General features: G+C 38.1%; 1 protein-coding gene across 2 annotated transcripts in view; it reads left to right on the top strand.

The window, feature by feature from the left end:
* sfl (N-deacetylase and N-sulfotransferase sfl) overlaps positions 1-24,102 on the top strand; it is a 491,065-nt gene that overhangs the window by 317,215 nt on the left and 149,748 nt on the right. The window lies entirely within an intron of this gene.

Genomic DNA, 24,102 nt, shown 5'->3' with positions numbered 1-24,102 from the left:
AACAACACAAATACACGCTTCAGCATTCTATACTTATTGTGTGTACTGTAGAATTGACCAACAACCGTTTTTTGGTACGTAAGTGTTAATGACATTCCGTAAACTCTATTTTTACCTATAGCGATGCTGCGTACCCCTTTAAGAAAATAATGGGTGCCAAGTGATTGCGTGGGGTGGGGGAAGAACGGCTCTCCTGCGTGAATGAGTGACTGAGAGTTATGCATCCGGTTCCGGCGTGTCGTCGTCTCCCGCTTAAGCAGGCAGGGCCTCCTGATTCACAATCTTGATATCCTTGGAGCGCCACAGGTGCCGTGTGTACTTCTGCGTGATGTCCATGTGGAATTGGACGCTCCTTCGAGAACCCGAAGGTCGTTTTGGATCCCTGCGTGGATGGTACGGGGACGAGACCGAGAACGACATCAAGCCGTTCGCAACGAGATCGAGAACGGGTCGGCGGTCTGTAAAATCAGAGGAGATTTGGGGCCTTTCTGCCACAAGAGACCCGTCTCGTTTGAGAGTTCAGTGTATTAAAATATTAATAAAAATTGCTTTAATATGCGACTTATTCAGACATACTCAAGGGATGATGGATCATTATTAAATTAGGACATACTAAAAAAATGATGGATGGTTATTTATATTCAGACATAAAATAATGTTGGATGATTAATTAAATTTAGACATAATAAATACATGCTGGATGCTTATTTATATTCAGACATAAAATAATGTTGGATGATTAATTAAATGAAGACATAGTAAAGATATGCTGGATGATTATTTATATTCAGACATAAAATAGTGCTGGATGAGGAATAAAATTAGGACATACTAAAGAGCTGATGGGTTATTATTTATATTCAGACATATACTAAATGGCGCTGCATTATAAATTAAATTTAGACTTACTAAACAGATGCTGGATGGTTACTCATATTCAGACACACCAAATGCATGCTGGGTGTTTAATTAAATTCAGACATGCTGATGGAGTGCTGGATGATTATATACATTCAGATATTCCAATAGTACTAGATAGTTAATTAAATTCCGACGAACTAAAGAAGTGTTGGATGAGTATCTAATTTCTGACATACTAAATGAGTGCTTTGTTTGTTATTTACTGAGAAAACCTTATGCCCAGTTGATATTAATCTGACTTCCTATCATTCATTCCTTTTAGTATGAAGTAGAAGTAGGAAATATCCTACTCTTCCTACTTTTCGGCTCGTTTGTATTTTTCAACATTTATTGTGTATAAACTATTGTATTATTATTTAAGACATGCACAACTGGATGTTGGAAAGACCGTGGTCCAGTCGATGTGGCGTATGACTTCCACGCGGCAGATCCGGGTTCGCTTCCAGGGGTAGGTGATATCATCTGGGAATTCTACAGACCTTGTCGCTGCATAAGGCAGTTCTGAGGTTTGCGCAGTCCTTAAAATGGGTATTTGGGAAGGGGAAGTAAAGGCTCCGAGAGTGGTACGGATGTCACATCACCTCTACAATGGCCGAGATCGTAATGTATTGAGTTCTAACCTTCAATTTGCAGTGTGCATGTTGCGTTTGGGGGTGTTGCCGTAACCGGGAGGCATGGACGACTGACGATTGGCGTTGCATCATGTTAAGCGATGAATCTCAGCTCTGCGTTAGTATGGGTGACCACCGTGTGCGAGTATGGCGGCGCCGAGGGGAGAGGACACATCCTGCCCATGTTGTGGAGAGATACACCGGCACCCCTGCCATCATGGTGTGGGGAGCCTTGGGTATGACTTCAGATCACCTCTGGACGGCACAGCGCTACGTCACGGACATCCTGCGTCCTCACGTGTTACCCCTCTTGAGACAGCATCCTGGCACAGTCTTTCAACACGACAACGCTCGTCCGCAAACGGTACATGTGTCTATGGACTGCCTGCACCATGTTGAGGTACTACCGTGGCCAGCAAGATCCCCTGATCTGTCCCCGATAGAACATGTAAGGGATCAGCTCGGACGTCAACTCCGACCCAGTGCCGATTTGCAGGATATCGAGGGCCAGTTACAACGGCTTTGGGCCGACTTGCCTCGGGAGAGGATACAAAGGCCGTACAACTCCATTCCAAATCGAATCGGTGCATGTGTGAAGACACGATGGGGTGCCACATCCTACTGACATGGGGTCAGCAGTACAACCGTAGAGCACACTCTGTTGTCCGTTTGATCTGATTTTGTAATCATTGCAATACAGTCACAAAATCTGTCATGAGGTACAGTTTAATTTCATTTCCACCATTCCTTCTAGGTGCTTCATTTTTTTTGACAATGAGTGCATGTTCTTACTCAATGAAAAACTAGAAAGATGGCCCAAATACCGCATATTATGTAAAATATGTAATGTAATCTAGAAATATGTAATAAATCTCAAGAGATGTAAGAATATGTAACATGATATTCACATCTTATGGTTATGTATGTACGTAATTCACCCACATTTGTAATTTTTGTTTGACTACATAAAAAAAGGGGCGAAATGTAATTACATAAAATTTCTGGCCCTAGTGATAATCCTCTTGGAAAAAACCTAACCGATAACTGGGTCTTCAATCGTTTCTCTCCTTTAAAATTGTGATTTATAGACAGCTCTTTACTTATCTATTGGAGGAGGAACTTTATTATCGACAACATTTCAAGGACCGAGCACACACATCGAAGCAACCTACGCAGATCCTATTTGGCGTGGCCACTGGTCATCAGAGCCACGCGTGACCAGCTCCCATGACGAAAGTGACTCAAGTTGCATCGTCAATTAAGCTTGAGAAAGCGATAAGTAGCCCGGTTTTCGCGGGTGGCACCGTCTTCCACCGCTGCACACGATATGCTGTGCAGTAAGAAAGAGACGTGACGCACGGTCGAATCGGGGCTCTGGACGTTAATGCTAATGGCGCCGATTGTGCATATCCTTTTGCGGCGACGTTTCAGATTGCCCCCCACCCCTAGACCCTTCTCCCTCCGCCCCTGCTTAATTATGCAAAACACGGAAGTAGTGGATGCGGACTCATTCGCGGCGTAATTCGATACAGCCACTAACGCTGCTTGCTGATTTGCAAATTCCTCTTTCCACCGCTCGTGCAGTTTCGAATTCGCTGCATCTTGGGGCGGAAATTGAAATCTTAGTTTCGCATTAAGCTGCAGAAAATTAGCTTGTAATTGACTTGTTGTTCCGTCTGGTACACTCGGTCACAGAAAACTTAAAGCATCAAGTCTATTTGATACACCAGTAACATTAAAGCAGTGAGTTTTTATCCTTCTTTTATTTGTTGCATTTTGTATTACATTTGTAAACGTAATACCAATCTGCATCATACAGGGTGGGGCAAGAAAGGTATCCAAAGTCCTGTCTCATTTCCATGTTTCGGTTACCTTTTTTTGCCCCACCCTGTACGATTCAAGTGACTCTTTCTATGTCGAGCTGCACTTTAATGCATCGGTTGTGATGCAACTTCGTGCATCTTTCTCAGTCTACCGACTTTATGCATTTTCTGTTTCAACTGATGCATTTACTTTCATGTGCAACATGATGGCTACAGCATAAGACAACGCCAAAAGGAGGGCGTGTTTTACGTCGCTTTTCTGCCACTATGGCTGATCGCGACGATGAGGATGAGTGATTGTATGATATTGATGAAGGGATGTTCTCACAGGAACAGTGCAGGGGCGCTGTTGAAGTGGGGGTCTCACTTATCGCACAACACTTTAGCAACCTTGTGTTCTGACGTCACGGGAGAAAGCTTTTTTAATTTTAGGCTAAATGCCTACGTTGTTAAGTTAGGCTAGCTATGTTTAGTTCTCTTAGCCTAAATAATAATTTGTCATTGTATTTATGCTAATGGAACCTAACGTAACAGGTCTACCCTAACCTCGTAGGCATTTCTCGTCTGACGTCAGAACACAAGGTAGCAAAACTGTTGTGCGACAAGGGAGATCCGGGAGGTGTGCAACGGGATAGTGGAGTGTTATTTTCGCGTAAGTTTAATGTTTCCGGGTGAGAACTTGGCGGGATAATAGGGTGCAAACCAACTAAACAATGTATACTCTAAAATCAGCACTTGAAGTGGCAAATGCTATCGCGGGGAGGTGTTTGGACGAGCCTTGGAGTTAGCTGGGGGTAATGCTCCAATGTTTTAACATGGTGACAATGAGACAAGGGGGGGGGGGGAGGAATACTTTGCGAATAATTTTGCTATCTGCGGGATACTATTATTCCTCCTCACTTCGAGCACGGTCTAGAATATAAAAGAGTCAAAGATTTGAGGATGCACGGAAGCAGCTTGAGTGGGAGAAATTGATTTTTGTAACAAGATGAACAAGAATACCACCTGGGAATTCGGAAGGGAATTTTGCACGAGAGTGCTGAAACACGGGACCAAGGATAATTTGAAATTCTTTGGAGATAAAAAAACCGAGTACAAATCGTATTTGGTGAGGAAGTGACTGCTCTGTAACTGACCTAAGGTTCTGGAAAGCCACCCTAGTCTCCTGATCTCAACTTCATTAAATATTTATGAACTGGAAAAGAAATAGAGGAATGAGGAAAACGTCAATTAAGTCGAAAGCTACGGTATGAATGGGTAAACATTTGGGAGATTTCACCTCGAAGATTGTACGTTTCGTACCGGGATTATTCAAGGAAGACATTCAGCACAGGGGTATACCACAGAGCATTTATTTGCTGGTTTTTAGCTATTTATTTTTTATTTTACTCACACTGTCCGAATATTAAGCGGCTGTTAATATTATTTTTTGACTTTAAATCGCATATCCTTAGTTTCACTTTGTATCATTCGTCCATAGTATTGAAGATAATTGTTTGCAATTTTTAAGGTTAGTTGCGTTAAAATATGTGTAACAAAAATGACAATTACATATCTGTACGAATATTTGTATGAGTCACTGTATGGCAATGGGACGTATACTTCAATCACGTTATCAAAGGATAAAAAGAAATGGCCGGGGGGGGGGGGTGCACCGTTACAGAGTGACAAAGGTGCTTTCGAAAAAATGTTACTGCCTATAAATAACGTTCAACAATGCATACATTTTTTCATCGTCTGTACGGTAACCGGCAATAAAAATGGGACACCTAGATCCTGACATACTCGCTTCCCTGCAAGGCGTTATGTGTGTTGCATAACTTTACGGCGATAAGTGGATTTTAATAGCAAACTTTCAATAGCAACGTCTACCATCGCCGTATAGTTAGGCAACACACATAACGCCTTGCAGGGAAGTGGGTATTGCAGGATCTAGGTGTCCCTTTTTTATTGCCGGTGACTGTACATGATCCCGCTTCAGTAGAGTACTAACTGCATGTTCTCACAGAAAAAAATAATAAATGTCAGTGGCAAGAACGACTGCATACAATCACGATAAAACATGTGGACTCCTATGGTTGAAACAAGTATTCAACTACCAAATAATTACCTAAAAGAGCCTTAATGTTCTCTACACAGCGTACGATTTTGGGGACCCGCCGCATAAATCCGCCTCTGCCTGACTTACATCTCTTTCCATAATTGCAAATATCTTTCACAGGAAACTCTTTTTTTTTCGGAGCACGAATTTCGAATGGTCTCCCGAGAAGCCATATTCTGAGGGCTGGCTTCTCTCAGAAACTAGAGGACGGTTGTCATGGCAACGCAACTGCCGTTGTATACCTGTCACGTACCAAACAGAGCTACATGTTTACCCCAAGCTAATGACTGAGGCTGACTGCGTTGACAAAAGAAAACGGCTCAAAAAAAGGGAGAAAGAAAACCCGAACATGTATATCCATAAATAGAGGAAAGAGACCTTCAACGTGCGTATGATGGGAATGAGACACGTGTGACGATTTTGCGAAAATGCCTCCCAGCCTCTTGACTTACGGATAAGAGTATCTGGAAACAAAGAGGAATGTCATATTTTTGTCAACTTAAATTGACATTAAAGGCAAAGAAGTCAGTATTTAGCAAGATGGATTGATTTAAATCAGGTTGGTTTAAATCACTTTAAATAAATAATTTATAGAATAATGTACATAAGGATTTTGTAGATACCGTAACAGAATCACTTTTCGTGAAGGTACATTAATCTCGTAATCATTTAATGTTGTTTATTAGGCTCCAAGAAAGGAAACAAAATATATGTTCTGATGAGGTTGAAGGTCATACGAAAGGAAATAAACTATGTAAACTGTAAACATACTTAAATGTATCTTGATTTAAAATTCAATCATTTTTACAAGCAAAAATAGCAAACATTTTGTGTAGAAAAATATACAAAATACTAATCATGTTAAACCATAAATAGTGTAATTATTAAACTGTAAATAAGCATGGCAGCTGATATTTTGCAAACTATCATTTAAAAAATTGCCAAAATTCAGTTACAAAGAATATAAAAAATATTTTAAGTTATAATTATAGAGTACATCCAGAATGTTTTGTTTTCAGTGGAAGCAACGTTACTGAAATTATTATAGTTTCATTAATACACTCAACAAACCTTTCCATGCTAGGTTCATGTGTATACAGTATCAGAAAGAGAAAAATGTATATTTACATATATTTTTTTATTTACTTTAATCAAAGTGTTCAAATATTTTTCAGGTACTAGAAAAGGCCTTTCTATAAAAAGCTGGAACCTTGATAACTCGAACTTGAGGGGGGTAAAGAAAAAATCGAGGTATCAAGGATTTCGACTTACCAAGGTTCGAGTTATTGAGGGCCAAAATCGCCGACTTCGAGTTATAGAGGTCTAAAGTATACTAACCCTTCTGAACGTCGGCACTACGTATGCCTATAACGTATGTATAGTATTGTTGATCACCTGATATTGTAGGTACGTATACACTACACTTCGACTTATTGAGGTCCGTGTGACTAAAACTTCCAGTTTTAGAGGTGATTAGAATTTAACTTCGACTCATAGAGGTTTTCTATAGTCTACCTTTGAGTTATTGAGCTCGAACGGCATCCCATAAAGTGTACAAAAATTCGTCTTATCAAGGTTTTATTCGAGTTTCTGAGGTAAAATTAGTATTGAGTGTTATGGACAATTCAAGGGGATTACAAAAAAATCGACTTATCGAGGAATTCGAGATGTTGAGGTTCGAGTTATTAAAGTTCCACTGCATCTATATGTATGGTGCCAAAAACATACAAGCAATTTTAAGCGCGTTTTTAAATAAAAACAGACAAAAATCGATTTTAGTAAAAAAAAAGAAGTCCGATTTAAATTAAAAAAATCATAAAAAATGTTTTTTTTAAAATACAAATCATGATTTTTATCCACCCTGGTATTTAGTGACTCGTAATTTTTGACGAATTATCATCAATATTTTATTCCTTACCTTTCAGGGTTAGATGCAACAAATATGTCCCGCACAACGAGACATTTTCAATAATACGTAGTTACAGTCCGGGTTTGTGAAGGAACCAATGAATTTACGGAAGCAACGTGATACTGCTTTATGCGCAGAAGTAATGAGAACATTGTCAACAAAAGACTTGTCTTCTGCACACATTGGTTGTGAGAGTCCCTGTCTCATCTTGAATTGTACAATCATGGGGGGAAAAAATATTTACCCCATGGAGCCTTAATACCAGTAGTCTTATGGGGGAAGTATTTCTTTCCACGACTGTACATACCTGTCTTGTTCTCTGTCTCGTTCTTGTGTCGTTCTCGTCTAGGGGCTCGAAATAAGCCACATTTACTACGTTTCATCGGACACACATCCACAGCGTAAAACCTTTAAGGCAAACAACTTTTCTTAATAAAGTTTTTGTCTTTAAATATTGACGCTTCACTTAGACCATCTTTAATCCGAGGGAGGCCGGAGTCTTCAATTTGGCAACCCTGTAAAATGTGACATCAGCCGGCCGATGTTGCTCGGAAGAAACATTAAAGAATGAACGTACAGACGTAGAACAGTAAATATGTTCTCTAACCTATTCATACCGTAATTACTTCATTCGCTCAAATTGTATTCGCTAGTGTATTCAACGTTATTTTTCATAAGTAAGACAGTTTGTTGTTAAGTTGTTAAAAAATATACATTAGATTTTCTGAGCCACATACCAGCATTTCACGGAGCTTTTCGTAAGCTACTTTTCACATGTGGTGAATCATCAAATATAATAAATATCCAACATTGATGTCATTAAGATTTTTAATTATCATTTGCAAAATTAATCAGCGACGTCGAAGAGCTATAAGCATGACATACAGGCAGACTAATTTAATATATGTTTACGCAAGAAGCAAATTCCACGCTGAGAAGTTGTGTGCATGAGGCCCACACGCTAAGCTTTTACTCGTATTAAGTACAAGGGAAAACTAAATATGCTGACCAAGGCAGAAAATTTATTTTATTTTAAAACCTAAACTAAACGTAACGTTTCAACATTCTAGCAAGGTCTTCTTCAGAATCTGTACCCAGTACAAATGAAAATTTTCATTTGACCTCATACGCTCATCGTAATTACAATGTATTGTTAGTTGAACAAAATTTTGGCAATTATGTCATAGCCTGGTAAAATAAAGACGCTGGACAGAAATATGTACATAAGATTTATTTATGCTAGTTTATTTCATCCACAACTACTTTGTACGTTTTACTTTTAGAACTTACAATCAGTGTGTTAGATCTTCCATCATTTACATATTTAGTTGTTAAAGAGATTCGAATGTCATTCCGAAATTCTAGCAAATAAAATAAGGGCAAACTACACATTATTGGAAAGTTCCATACTGTGTATGAAATGCAAAGTTGGCCCTGTATTTTCTGATTATTTCCAGTTATTTAACGGCAAATTTCTATTTCTATTGATAATGCATGTTTTCCACTTACATCGTAATGTCAATATTATGTCCAGATTTTGAAAAACAAAAACATTTTACGCAGATTACTTTGTTTTTTAAAAGAGCAACGTGAATTTCACTATTCGCGCCATACTATGTTGCTTGATTTTAAGCCGGCAGAACAGCGTTGCCAATTTTCAGAATTCCGGCCTGGAATAAAGATGGCCGTGCTTAGACGCCACGAACCCTCGAAAAACTTGATTCTATCCTGAATATATAGAACCATGTTGCACAAGCTCAGATTTACTGCTAATGAATTGACTGTAATTACTACAAACAAACACGGACACCAGGAAGCGGGCTCGAAAAGGCCTATCGACCCCATAGGAATTGACACCCCTAATTTTAAAATATAAAAATTATTATATTCAATAACTATTCATGATCCACCATTCGTTTTATGAAACTAAAGGAATATGTTTGTTAAATTTATTTTTGTGTGTTAGTTGACTTTACTAGTTTCTATTGCTCTTTTTACATTTTACATGTACTTTTTCAACATAGTATGATGTCATGAATGTCAACATTTTATAAAACATTTTATACTTATATTTATATGATGGGTGTTGATTTTATTTTATTCATTGAGTTGGTGTTTTAAGTCTACTTTGTGCACACTAAGGCTAATCGGGACTGGACCTACAGTTTAAAGTGGGATATGAACCACTATGTGCCTCCACCGGGTATCGAACCCGGGACCCCTTGATTTCAAGGCGACAACCCTACCACTGCGCCATCGGGGAGGCCTCATGGGTGTTGAGTATAAGGAAGTTGCTAGAAGTACTTACTTACTTTCAAGCAAGGTAAATGGCAAAAAATCACTGATTTAAATCACTTTAAATAAATCATTTATAGAATAATGTACATAAAGATTTTGTAAATATCAGAATCACTTTTGGTGAGAGTACATTAATTTCGTATGTTTATTAGGCTCTAAGAAAGGAAATATATGTACTGATGTGATGAAGCTCATACGAAAGGAAATTTAAACACATTTCTCTTGATTTAAAATTCAATAATTTTTATAGGCAAAAATAGCAAACATTATACAATATACAAAGTACTAATCTAACATGATAACCGTAAATAGAGTCATTATCATTAAACTGTAAATAAACGTAGCAGCTGATATTTTGAAAACTATCATTAAAAAAGTTGCCAATATTCAGCTACAAAGACTTTAAAAAATATTTGAAGTTACAATTATAGAGTACATCCAGAATGTTTTATTTTCACTGGAAGAAAAGTTACTGAAATTATGTATTATAGTTTAATTAACACACTCAACAAACATTTCCATAGTAGGTTTATATATGTAGTAGGCTATCAGAAACAGAAAAATGTATATTTACATAAAAAAAAAATATATGCTTTAATCAAACTGTTCAAATATTTTACAGAGGTGTTTACTAGAAATAGCCTTTCTATATAAAGAAGACATATCTACATGTATGGTGCCAAAAACCACACCAGCAATTTTAAGCGTGTTTTCTAAAAAAAAAATAAAGGAAATCGATTTAAATCAAGAAAATCCGATTTAAATAAAAAATGAACAAAAAATATTTTAAAATAAAAATAGTTATTTTTATCCACCCTGCTTGTAAAACTTTTGTAAAAGGTTTCTTTGTTTCTTATTAAAAATAGACATTACTATAGTTTCATTATGACATCCTTCTCTTAGCACGTCTGTATTTGCACGTAGGTGAGTTAACGGTTTATTTTTTTTGTAGATTGTTATTTAAGTTTTTATTATTTGATCTCAGTCTCAGGTTTAACATATTGTCTTCCAGTCGTTATAAATATATGTCCTTGCTCATAAAAGCGTACGTATATGTGAACATTTCGTGAATGATCAATTGTTGAAGAACAATCTAGCACCTGTTAGCTTAAAATGTTATTGTCCAACTAATAGAAAAGATATTCATATGAAGTCCTGTTCAAAAAGTAACTCCAATAAAAATGTCTTGAGGCAGTGAGTTCTTCCTACACTGTAATTAATTATTCGTTAATTCCACGTTTCTCGTAGTAGTGATACTTGATACGTACGAAATTTTCGTTTGAGAAGTCTGATACAATATCTCGTATTTGAAAAAGCGATAACATTGTGGACTTTAATGTTGACAAAATCATAAATTGATACTGAATAACTTTATTTTTTCCTTATAGTTTGGACTAAAAGAAGAATGGGTCCATTGTATTGTTCTGTGAATATAAAGTTGGCCACATCTGTTTTTCGGGCAAGCTTTGCAGCATTTACAGTAGCGGCTCGTGCCTAAAATAACAAGTGAAGAAGTACATTTATAGGCAATGAAAAACAAATAGTAAGTATCAGTGGGGCCCCCCCACAATTTAAAACGTCTTTTCTGTCTTCATCCGTCCATCTGGAAAATGGTGTCTGCAACAAATTACACACTAAGTCATTTACTGGGTTCATTGTACAAACCAAAGCTCAACACATGAACACAATACACGTTAGGAAACGCGAAACACACACGCGGAACAAGGTCTCGCGAGAAAGCAACGATTTTGCCACAACCACTGGATGCAATGTTTTCTGTCGACGGGAGAACTGCTGCACCTAGATGGCGACACCCGTTCAATTCCAACGCTAGGTGACGTCACCGTTGCCTTGACAACCGGCTAAAGTCTTCCGCAAACTAGCGGCGTCTGCTCTTGGTTTGTTTATGCTACGACGAACTCTTCACTTGCGTAGCGCCGAGCAGCGTATTATTTGAGTATTATCGTGTGCGTTCTTCTGGAAAATAGTTTAATTTAACAAGCAAATGAAAGATGTCAATATTAATTTGAAAATTAGGTGAAAACATCTGCACTTGTTGCACTTGGCCTTTTAATATACTGAATTATTACAGTGCATAGTTAATACGATTGCTGTAGTTTCTTCGTCAATGTGTATGCTGTTTATACTTTTTGTTTCGAGACTCGAGACGAGACGGATAAGTCTCGAACCAACGCCTGTAACGAGACCTAGCGTCTCGGATACTGAGTTTCGGTATCATCAATGAAAACACACATAAATGTGAGACATTCCATTCCAGGATCAAACCTTTAACACATATAACAAGATAGAAATGTTATACAAAAATTATACATTTGTTCTACAGTTACAGTTTTACAAATTAAAATAAAACATTATAATATATGCAGTGTTATATAATTACAAAGTGTAAGACTAACAAGGGAGGTTATCTAAGTGTCCCCCTCCGATTTCCATGAAACTTGGCAGGTGTTTTGTTTCGGCTAAAAAACTGTTTTAGGGGGTAACCCCCTCAAATGTCAATATGAGGACAAATTGACGAGGGGATCATCTGACCCCTGTGTCCCCCTCCGATTTCCATGAAATTTGGCAGGTGTATAGAGAGGCCCAATGCCATATTTACGTGGTTTCCGGGTCAGATCCGCACTTCAATTTCTCCTCATGTTGACATTTGAGGGGGGGGGCTCTATACACCTGCCAAGTTTCATGGAAATCGGAGGGGGAGACTTAGACCTCCCTTGTAAGTGTATTAATTAATTACAAATCGCGCACGCGCGCACATATACTATATATATGTGTGTATGTACGTATATTAGCAGGTAACTTTCCAAAGAAGCGCATGTGGGATGGCAAAACGGAAGTTTTGGATCCGGATTCGAAAGTTCTGGATCCGGATCCGAAAGTACCGGATCCAGATCCGGATCTGAAAATTCCGGATCCGAAATATTTTAGGATCCGGAACCAACCGGATCCGGATTTCGGATCCGCCAAGATCCGGATCTGGCCATCCCTAAAATGAAGAATGTATTGTTTTTTAAAGTATTTCAGAAGATTAATAAAAATAACGTGCTTGAGGATTGTCGCTTCGATGGAATACCGCTCTGGACATTGAAGTATCCGGGTTCGCGTCACTGCTTTGGGTATCAATTTCATATAATCCTCATCGTCACAGTTAACCTAAATAGACAGAAAGCTAGGTAAAATAATAATTTTTAAAAAATGCTTAGAAATGTATTTAAAGTGGTTATAAAGAGGGACAGGACTTTGAAAACTTTGCTAACACTATTATGCCTTGTTTCCATGTTTAATAAAGCACTCAAAGCGCTGACCAAGGCAGAATTTATTGCAAAAATAACACACTACAAACGTAATGCACTAAAACGTAACGTTTCCACCCTCGAACAGGGTCTTCTTCAGACAAAGATTCACACTAAAATTTACACACTGTGTAGATTTTAGTGTGAATCTTTGTCCACCCTGTTAGAGGGTGGAAACGTTACGTTTATAGTGTGTTATTTTACAATAAATTCTGCTTCAGCACATAAAAACTTTCTTTATATATTTAGCTATTTTCGAAGAGAATTAAATTTACTCCTCTTGTATCAGCATAGCTCAAATAAGTTTTCTAGGTAAGTGGATAGAGAATTGCAGTTGTTATACACCCTAAAATTCCTAACATTCATATTTATGTTTAGCAGACAATCAAATGGTAAAAAAAAACTAAAAAAAAACAATAGGTAATACATGCTGAAAAGTCGTTTTTCAAGTGAGGATCTAAATAGCAGGAATTTGAGCGTGTGTTTCAGCAAATCCGTACGAACGGCAATTTACTCCTGTACAAATCTTCGTTGGCTATCAATATCCATTTCAATATTTCCCACAAAGTAGTCGTTGCACACTCCTGTTCACAGAAAGTGACACACTTTACAGAGTTGAACGGTTGAAGAATGTGCCACTTTATCTGAACACATTGCAACTCAGAGCTCATAAAGTGAGAGAAGTATAGTATAAGTATCAGTATGGTGTAGATATCTAGAAAAATATAAATAGACCTACATACTTTGAAATTTTTAAATTTAATCATTACTACTTGTTTCTCTCCTGTTTTTATTCGTACATAAAATACTTCGCCCCACTCGAAAAGGAAATTAGAAATTTAGTTCTGTAAGTGCCTATTTATGGAAAATTTTGGTCATACCTAAATTTTTATTGTATATTTTGGGCATTTTAAATAAAATAATCCTAGTTTTATATATTTGTGTAGCTTTGTCACACCCAATGGCTCCGTTTCAGTTGGTCAGTAACGTTGTTTATATATATATATATTTAAAAAGTCGTATTTTCTATTGTGGTAGAGAATGTCCTTGCACGTTCCTATGGCATGTGCAAAGGCAATGTTTGGTTAAGCCAAAAGAGAAAACAAAAGCACTGTTGAAAGAAGCAGACAGGAAGAGACGGAATGTGGACATTTTATTGGGATAAAGGGAAAGTAATATACCACCCGCAAAGAAGAAAAATCTTGTCGTGGACGCAGTCCTTTGAATGCCAAAGACGAAAACAAGCGTACAATGGAAATAGAAATGTCCACTGTTGACGTAGGCACGACCGAGCCTTGGTAGATGGGGCTTTCAAGCGAAGAAAAGAAGTTTGTATCTTCGGAAAAACCAAGTCCTGTTACGTCTTTGTAGATTTGCATCTTGTTTTGAAATTTGAATTCACGTGGTGAAGAGAAGTCTTGTGAAGGAAAATTTGATGGAACGGAGGCGAACGATTTTTTATTTAATCACGGGATATTGTAAAGGCAAACCTCATTTTCTTCTCTCAATAAAGAAGAAAAGTTTGATACATTATATTGAAATATATGGAGATAAATAAGCTCCGCAGACCAATTCGGTTAAATGATTTTGAGAGTTTGCGAGCAGATATAAATGTTTCAAATAAACTTGATATGTAATTTGTATGCTTCTAGATCTCAAGGACATTTATTTACTTTATTGCGAGGAGATTGAAATATTAAAAGTAAGCTTAATATGTAATTTGTAGGTTTCTAGGTGCTATGTATTTCAATTTTTATTTTGCATTGTGTCCATGGCTCCATCGATAGCGTACTGTACTGTTACCATGGGGGAAAGAAGGGTGGATTGCACCGTGGTTAGAATTCCACTGCAGGTCAAATTCCGATTAGCCTCTTCTTAAGGATCAAAACAATTTTCATTTTATATTATATTCATTTGAAATTCCATTGATTCTTAATCTAGCTCCTTTGTGGTTGAGACTACATTTTTAATATATATTGTATGAAACAATGAAGTCAGTGGCGGCTTGTAATCACACATTCGCGATTATCTCGAAAACGGCTCGTTTGCAGACCCATGTTTACTGAGACCTTTTTGCTTCTATTATCGTGTACTTCCACCTGTGTCAGTTTGCGCTAATACTGATGAGTAGGGCTCGGAAGTTAAAGACCTATAAATTGCCAAAAAAAGACCTAAAATGTCAAGAAAGGAGCTAAAAACGGAAAAAAGGACGTATAAATGTGATCCAAATTAATTAATAACTTCAGTTTTAATTACATATTTAATGAATATGCGCGGCACATTCTTATCTGACTTAAGATCTTTGCAGGCGCGTGCTGTCTGGTCTATAAACCGTGCTGAAAGCTTCAAAACTAGAGAAAGTTGCCACTTACAGCGCAACCTTGCAGATAAGTTACGGTTAAAGGACCTTGCACCATACCTGCTTCAGTCGTCCAAAAATGTTTTTCTCTCGTTTCAGGCATGGTTCAAATATTGGGTTGGTGCGAATGAAATGTCCGCTTTGAAGTCTGGTGAGAAACTCACCTCAACAACACAACACAGGGATTGACTGAGGTCACAGGTCTAACGTCATAAACTCTGTATACGTTCAGCAAACAGGCTGGAGCACCCAGACAGTCAGGAGGCAGTGTGATGCTGAACAGGGTCATCTGAAAGTGCACCATGGAGAACACACAATTGCGAGTGATTTGTCTTTACGAATTCAAACTGGGACATTCTGCTCAGCAAGCCGCCAAAAACGCTAACAGTGCATTTGGGCCAGGAAAAGTAAATGAACGCACCATTCGCTGCTGGTTTGTCAAATTTCGTTCCGGTGACACAGCATTGCAAAATGAACCCAGTGGCCAACGACCAACATCATGTTCGGATGAGCTCCTCAGGAACCCCGTAGAAGCGGACCCTCGGAAAACTGTTCGTACCATTGCAGATGAGTTAGGCATACACCATACCACTGTCGTTTGGTGGCTCCGTGCGATCAGTAAAGTGAAAAAGTTGGACTCATGGGTACCACATGATTTGACACCTGTCAACAAGACTCGCCGTCTGGAGGTGTTCAGTTCTCTGAGTGTAAGGAATAACTGGGCTGGTTTCCTGCATCGGATAGTCACTTCAGATGAAAAATGGATCTGCTATGACAATCATAAACGATCAGGACAATGGTTGGATCGTGATCAACGTCCAGGGCGGTTTTCGAAACCACCTCTCCACCCACGGAAGGTGTTGTTGCTGGTATGGTGGTCTATGGTGGGTGTGATCCATCATGTCGTTCTCAGGCGAGGTGAAACCATCAATGCCAATTGTTACAGTGTATAACTCCATGAAATGCACCACAAACTTCTTCACAAGCATCCAGCAATGGTCCACAGACATGGTGTCCTCGTGTTGCACGACAATGCTCGCCCACATGTCGCACAAAGGACGGTGCAGGCTCTCCATGAGTTGCAATATGAAACCCTTCCTCATCCAGCATATTCTCCCGACCTCTCTTCCATTGACTACCATCACTTCCGGCATCTCGATCACTTCCTGACAGGGAAGACCTTCGCTGATGATCGGGCGGTGCAGACTCCAGACTTCTTTCGCCATGGAATCCAATTGTTGGCTGAGCGATGACAAAAGTGTGTGGCTGCAGACGGCGACTATTTTGATTAACCAGGTACTGTAGTTTTGATTTTTTTGGCCTTTGGCAATGACGCACCTGGGCCGGACATTTCATTCGCACCAACCCAATATATATATATATATAGAAAGGATGTTTAAGAGGTGATGAACTGATGATGATTCGAATTGAGAATGGGCAGTAACAACGTAGTCGAAAGAAGGTGAAGTTGAAAAAAAAAAAGCCGTTAAGACCTAAAAAAGGACCAATAAGTAAAAAGAACGGAAAAGGCAAAAAAGGACAAATAAAACCCACCTTTTTCTGGCCTACAATTACCCAAAATGAACATATATTGTGTTGGGCCTCGTCTTTGGACACTAGGGAAAAAAAGGATTTTTCCTCAACTTCCGAGCCCTACTTATGAGACACCCTGTATATATAATGACGACGATGTGTTGAAGAACGCGACACATTCGCTGGGGCACGATTGCATTGGAAACAGCTGATTGCATCACCCACGCTCCCTTCGCTCGCTTAGAGTTGAAAACTCGACGACAGCGGCAAATGGGGTTTCTGTTCTTGGTGCAGCAGTACAAGCGAGGTATTTATTAACAACAAACTGCTTCCCCGATGGCGTAGTGGTAGAGTCGTCGCCTTGTAATGAAGGGGTTCCGGGTTTGATACCCGGTGGAGTCACATTGCATAGTGGGTCGGATCACACATTAAACTGTAGCTCCAGTCCCGATTAGCCTATATGTGCATAAAGTGGACTTAAAAATTCAAATTGAAGCAAACTGGTCCTGTACGATGTTTTCTTTTTCGTTCTGATGCTTGTAAATTCAGTTGTTGTTTTCATAATAACTTCACAGTGCTGAGATTAATAGTAATTTTTTGCAGTCGGATATTATTTCTAGCAACAGTCGCTTTTGCCTCGTAATGAATCCTCATATTCATCCTACATAGTTATTAGTTGTGTGACAACACTTCCGATCTGTTTTGTACTCCAGAGTCAGCTTTGCATTCTTTTGTGAGATTTTGAAATGCTGAAAAGAGCAGGAATGTGAACTTCGAATTCCAGTCTCTGCAACTGGCAAAAGCGGAGGGGCTAAACGGATTCTGCGTGGTCGGGATATAATCTCTTCATGAAAAGATGCCATAACCTGAATGCTCGGAAACCCGTTTAGCTGTTCTGTAGTTCCTGGTTGCAGACATTGAAGGGGTACGAGAACCACGTCTCTATTCTCTTCATCATTTGAAAATCGCACAAAGGCACGTGGCCACTTTTCCCGTTGCCTGTGCACAGCGTTGTCCTTTTGTCTCGAGATTCTTCTATAGCGTATGCAGAAACGTTGCATGGAATATTTTTAACATCTAGCCTCAGTGTGACTCACGCAAATGAAGCTTTGTACTGGGGCGGAAGAGGAGGATGATGTCGTAACGGGAAGAATGAAGCATCGGGGTTGATGCAAGGTTCATTTTAGGCATTGCTATCTCATCCAGCGATGTAATTAGAGAAATCTGTGAGGTCACTCGATGTACTCTCTGGCATGGTGAGAGCATTTGCAGGGTTTGTTTGGAGTAGAAATAATACCGTGAGAAGATAAGCCCAAGTTCGAGACGAACTTCTAAAAATGCAAACGAGAACAAGACCACAGCGAGACCTAGTGTCCGAGACACTAATTTGATATGGTATTTGAAAAATTTAATTGACTTTGTGACTACTTCTTCAGACATACTAAGCGGATCTCTACCTGAATATTTTTAGAATAGTCATATACAAGGTGGGACAGAAAAACCTGATGATTTTAAAAATCATAAAACACAGTAAATAAAAAAGAGTTCGTCTTTATTCATGTGCTAGCCTTACAGCCATATGCATGCCATTATTATTATTATTATTATTATTGAAGAAAAAAAGATTTACACTAACATTAAGTGCTGAAAATAAGATCTTTCAAAATGCACAGTAAGGCTAATCGGGACTGAACCTACAGTTTAAAGTGGGATCCGAACCACTATGTGCCTACACTGGGTATCGAACCCGGGACCCATTGATTACAAGGCGATAACGTTACCATTGCGCCATCGGGGAGGCTCTCCTATTTTTGTTTGTACCAAGACTTTAGTCTGTTTTAATGTTAAAGAAATTAGACAACCAGAAGGATTTATGTCAAGGTAACGGGCACGAAAGCATTTTTAATTCTCAAATATTCTGACCTTCAATGGCGGCGCCAGAGTCTCTGACGTGGGTTCGCCACCGGATGACTGTCAAAAATTTTAGCCCAGTCAATGAAGGACAAAAAAAAGCCAATGTCGGGAATAATTCCGTAAAAGCTGAATTTTGGCCAGTTGTTAGAACACTGCTAGTAGTGCAAAATCCCAAAAGTACCCTCCCTCCGCTTCCCCCCATCGCCCCCCCCCCAAACATCAATTTCGCAGGCACTCAGTTATTGACCTATATCTCCGTAACCAGTGGTCGTAGGCAGATAATCTTTTTTTAGTCTTAATCCTCATTCGATGGGCTACAAAAAAGCGTCTGTTTAATTTTTTGATTATATTGGTAGTTTTGCCGTAATTTGAAAAATAATCTTCAAAAAGTGAATTTTTTCTAGTACTTTCTGAAGTTTTTGGCTTGTGACTTTTGAACAAATTAAATGACAAAAAATTGTTTCGAATAAAAGTTGTAGCCTAATTTATAAACTTTAAGACGATATCATTTTTAATATATTTTAATGAAAGATGCGCCATAAAATGTGTCTCCAAATGGAGGACAGCACCAAAAGAGTGTGTCTATCACAGTCCGGCGGTTAATTCCGCAATCATTGACTTTTCGATAAAAGCATGAGACTTGGTAGAATCAATTGTTATGCCACTTAAGACATGTTCAGTCGAGTAGCCAATACTGCGTGCTGATGGCCGACATCTTGAAAAGAATCCGCCATATTAGATATTTTTGATTTGATGTATCTCAGGAACGGTGGCACCTGTCAACTTCAGGATTTTTCAGAATTGCTCCAAATAGTGTAAACTTTCATAATATATCAATAAATCTATTTTTGAAATATAGAAAGTGTTTTTTTAAAAAAAACTCACTATAATACTTTATGTGAATAACTCCGAGTTAAAAGTCTTAATAATTCTCGAACCATACAATAGTATTTGGTAACGTTACGAAATATTTGTTAGAAACCTTTAGACAAACTGATCCCTTAAAGTACTATTTTTTTGTATTTATAAATTTTCCTCAAATAACATTTTTGAAGATATATATATATATATATATATATATAACCAATTTGATTTCTGAAAATATGAATGAAAGAGAAACACATTTTCATTGTAACTGCATGATACGAAAATAGTGAAAACTATTTAGAAAATATTTTGCTATGAATTTTTCATAAGTTCGTTTCCCTTCTTTGATCAGATTTCAAAATCGTATCCTTCACATTCGCATAATGTAGTGGAGGCAAGATTTTCCATTCAACACTTGGAACGTCCAGTTCACTGTTAACTTGTCGCGTATTTTATGATTTCTCTCTAGTTATCACCAGCAAATACTTACATACATTGTCAGCCATTGACGTATCCAAGGACCTCTGTCGCTCTGTACTCCTCCATCAGAAATCAGCAGAGATGGGTTGACAACAAAGGCACTTACAAAGATACCAACCCTATGGCTATAAGTGCTGGAGGTTCTTTCATGATACAGAAATTTTATTATTCTAACATCCTCATGTTGACAAAAGTAGATCAGAATGTCCCATTCTAACCATGTCAAAACTAGTAAAAACGATTGGGATATTTCCCAATAACTACACATTTCCAACTTTTATCCTCTCACATAATATCTACGAAACAAGACCAAGACGAAGATGGAACGATAATGTTGAGATGGACCTAAAGGAAGTCAGTCAGGTTGGAAAAGATTGGATTGATAGGGACAGATGGAAGGCTTGTGTTGCTGCAACCATAAACCTTCGGGTTTAGAAATGGTAGAAATTTAGCGAGTTACTTAAGCTGAGTACCTTTCAGCCTTCAAGGTCTGATGAATTTAGAACTTGCAAGTATAAAGACTACTGACATGTAATGAACTAGATGAGTTGATAGCAATGAGTGGATACCCAAACTTCAACCCATTCACGTGATGTAACAGCACTGCTGTTTTTGTTTCTTAATGACTAAATAAGTCGTAATGACGTGACATGGGTTTGACGTCACTCAAAAAACCGTAAATCTTCTGAAAACACTACAATTCCAACTTTTGCATATTGACATTGAATATACGTACCGTATATACAGGTATTCAATATATCGAACTGGGTTCAGTGGTTCCCGGCTTGCCACAACTATATGAAGACGATAAGATGTTGGGAGGCTCCACCTTGAAATGACTGCCTTAAAATGCATGGCGGTGTTCTTACTGGAGGAGCCTTGATATAAACTCTGGAGCAAACCAAAATTCCTTCTTATTTGGTACAAGGGATTCATTTAGTAAAGCTTGACATGTTATGAAAACAGCACATGCCCATCAGACTACAACGTATGTACTCTACAAACTGCATAAGGATGTATACCTTTCCAATTGTAACGCAGAACCTGAATCAAGATATCTCAATTTGGAAGACTAGTGCATGCAAGGAACTAAAAGAGCCCAAAACTCTCAGTGTAACAACTTAAATTGAGAGAGAACAACTTCACAATGTTCACCTGGGAAAAAGCCTTCATGAAATAAACTTATTTTTATACATCAAAACTTCGAGCAATCTGCAGTGGGTATTTCCGCTCAAGACCATTACAACCAAGCACAGAGTACTATACTCTGTCCCGGGAATCTATGGAGCAAACGAACGAAAGTCAGTCTCTGCCCAAGAGGGGCTCGAACAATAAAATTTTGTGAGGAAAGGGGTTGCGTGGACGGGCAAAAAGGACTGCAGTTACCAGCTGTTTGCATCAGCGTGTACTGCTTTGCTCGCTTTCTGCACTTCTCTTCCGTTATGTGCGGGATTGCTCCAGAGATTCCCAGGATAGAGTATAAGTGTTTGGTGTTGAATGGGATATCTTGTCTGTATTATATTATCCGTTAAGGATTTGAATTAAAAACCTGATCAAACAGGGAACCGATGTAATGAGAAATTCATAACAAAATATTTTGTGAAACAAATGTCAGTATTTTCGTATCATCAATTACAATGAATGCATTTTCTTTCAAATAATAAAACAATTTAATAGAATTTCAATTACTTCTACTTTCAGAAATCAAATTGTGTTGTACATAAATTGAATTTCTCTTCAAAATGTTATTTAAGGTAAATTTTTAAATACAAAAAATAGTATTTTAAGGGTTCAGTTCATCTAAATTCTTCTAACAAACATTTCGTAACGTTACCAAACGTACAATACTAATGTATGGTTCGAGAATTTTTAAGACTTTTACATAAAGTATTCACATAAAGTACTTTAGTGAGTTTTCTACAAGATCACTATTTTTATTTTTGAAAAAAATCTTTATTGATAGATTATGAAAGTTTACACTATTTGGAGCATTTCTGAAAAATCCTAAAGTTGACAGGTGCCACCGTTCCCGAGATATATCAAATCAAAAATATCCAATATGGCGGACTCTTTTCAAGATGTCAGCCATCAGCACGCAGATGGCGATTGGCTACTCGACTGAACATGTCTTAAGTGGTATAACAATTTATTCTACCAAGTGTCATGCTTTTAACTTAACCGTCGGACTGAGATAAAGACACACTTTTTTGGTGCTGTCCTCCATTTGGAGACACATTTTATGGCGCATCTTTCATTAAAATATATTAGAAATGATATCGTCTTAAAGTTTATAAATTAGGCTACAACTTTTATTCGAAACAATTTTTTGTCATTTAATTTGTTCAAAAGTCACAAGCCAAAAACTTCAGAAAGTACTAGAAAAAATTCACTTTTTGAAGATTATTTTTCAAATTACGGCAAAACCACCAACATTATGGAAAAATTAAGCAGAATCTTCTTTGTAGCCCATCGAATGAGGATTAAGACTAAAGAAAGATTACCCGCCTACGACCATTGGTTACGGAGATATAGGTCAATAACTGGGAGTCTGCGAAATTGATGTTTTGGGGGGGGGGTGCGCTGGGGGGAAGCGCCGCGAGGAGGGGCGGGGACTTTTGGGATTTTGCACTACTATTAGTGTCCTAACCACTGACCAAAATTCAGCTTTTACGGAATTATTCCCGACGTGAAACCTTTATTGACTGGGTGGGCTATTTGGGTGGGCCACATTCTTTAATAAAAATGTATAGGTCTTGAGTACCTAGAAATATATTTAGGGGGACAGGGGGTCCGAACCAATTGTCTCAGAAATAATAAATATGATATAAATGTTTAAATTAAAATAATTATATTAAAATAATAATTAATAATTAAAATATGTAAATTAATTAATATTGTATTGTTATTATTACACGAATACACACTTTAAGAATAAAGATATGACAGCACGTATTCATTATCTAGCTTAGGTGTAGTTAGATCGCCAAGATTTGTATAAAAACAACTGCCCATGCAAGGAAATTAATGTCAAATAGATAAAGAATTGAATGATGTTAGAGCCAGTTGACGAAAACTGAAGTTCCTGATCCCGATGGCTTAGGGGTAACGTCGGTGCCTTGTAATGAAAGGGTCCCGGATTCGATACCCGGTGTAAATCCCTAATTAACCTATCTGTGCATGAAGTGTACTTAAAACCAAAACTGAAGCTGATTAGTATTTTATGCATACTATTATGAGCAGTAGTGTGCATAAATCTTCTTTGGTATGTTGCCATTAAAAGCTATGATCCCAACCTAATTCTTGTCTTCCAGTTAGTTCGAAAGAAGTAAATAACACTTCATTATACATCAGATGTTAAACAAACATATTTTCATTATATAATTTTAGTACTTCGTATGAAAGGTGGTGCCCGTATCCCCCTAAATACCTCATTGGTATTGATATGGACGGCTCTCATCATATTCATTGCTATCTGTTCACTTTCATGTTATTTTTATCCCGAAATTTGCCCATTACATTTTCAAAGGATGTGGGTGAAGTATGGTTCACTCTGGCGTCAACCCATCACTTGTTTACGAGCATGAGTTTATGTGTGAAAATGTATGATTTGAGCGAAAGAATATCGTAAAAAGTTCAAATAGTAAAGAACACACCGGGTGTAGCATTACCTGCTGTGCATACTTTTGGTCCTCTCCCTAATCAAATATATTAGCGAACTTAATAATAATGATTGTAATTCAAGCAATGAGTGCGCTACGTATTGTTGGAGATATTAATTGAAAACCACCGGACCATTCCAGCGAGGAACGATTGTAATACGTTTGCATGGAACTGTGATGATGCGACTAAAAATAAAAGAAAAAAAAATATTGAAGAAAAAACTCGCTGCTAACGTAACTCGTAGGCAACGCGCAAGCAAGTTGGGTTCGCGAGGCCCTGCGTAGGTGCCGACCTCTGTCGACGTCAGCCGAA

This window comes from Lepisma saccharinum, chromosome 1, assembly GCF_977018435.1.
Source record: "Lepisma saccharinum chromosome 1, izLepSacc3.1, whole genome shotgun sequence".
Taxonomy (NCBI): Eukaryota; Metazoa; Arthropoda; class Insecta; order Zygentoma; family Lepismatidae; genus Lepisma; species Lepisma saccharinum.
This window is presented reverse-complemented; position numbering and strand designations above follow the sequence as displayed.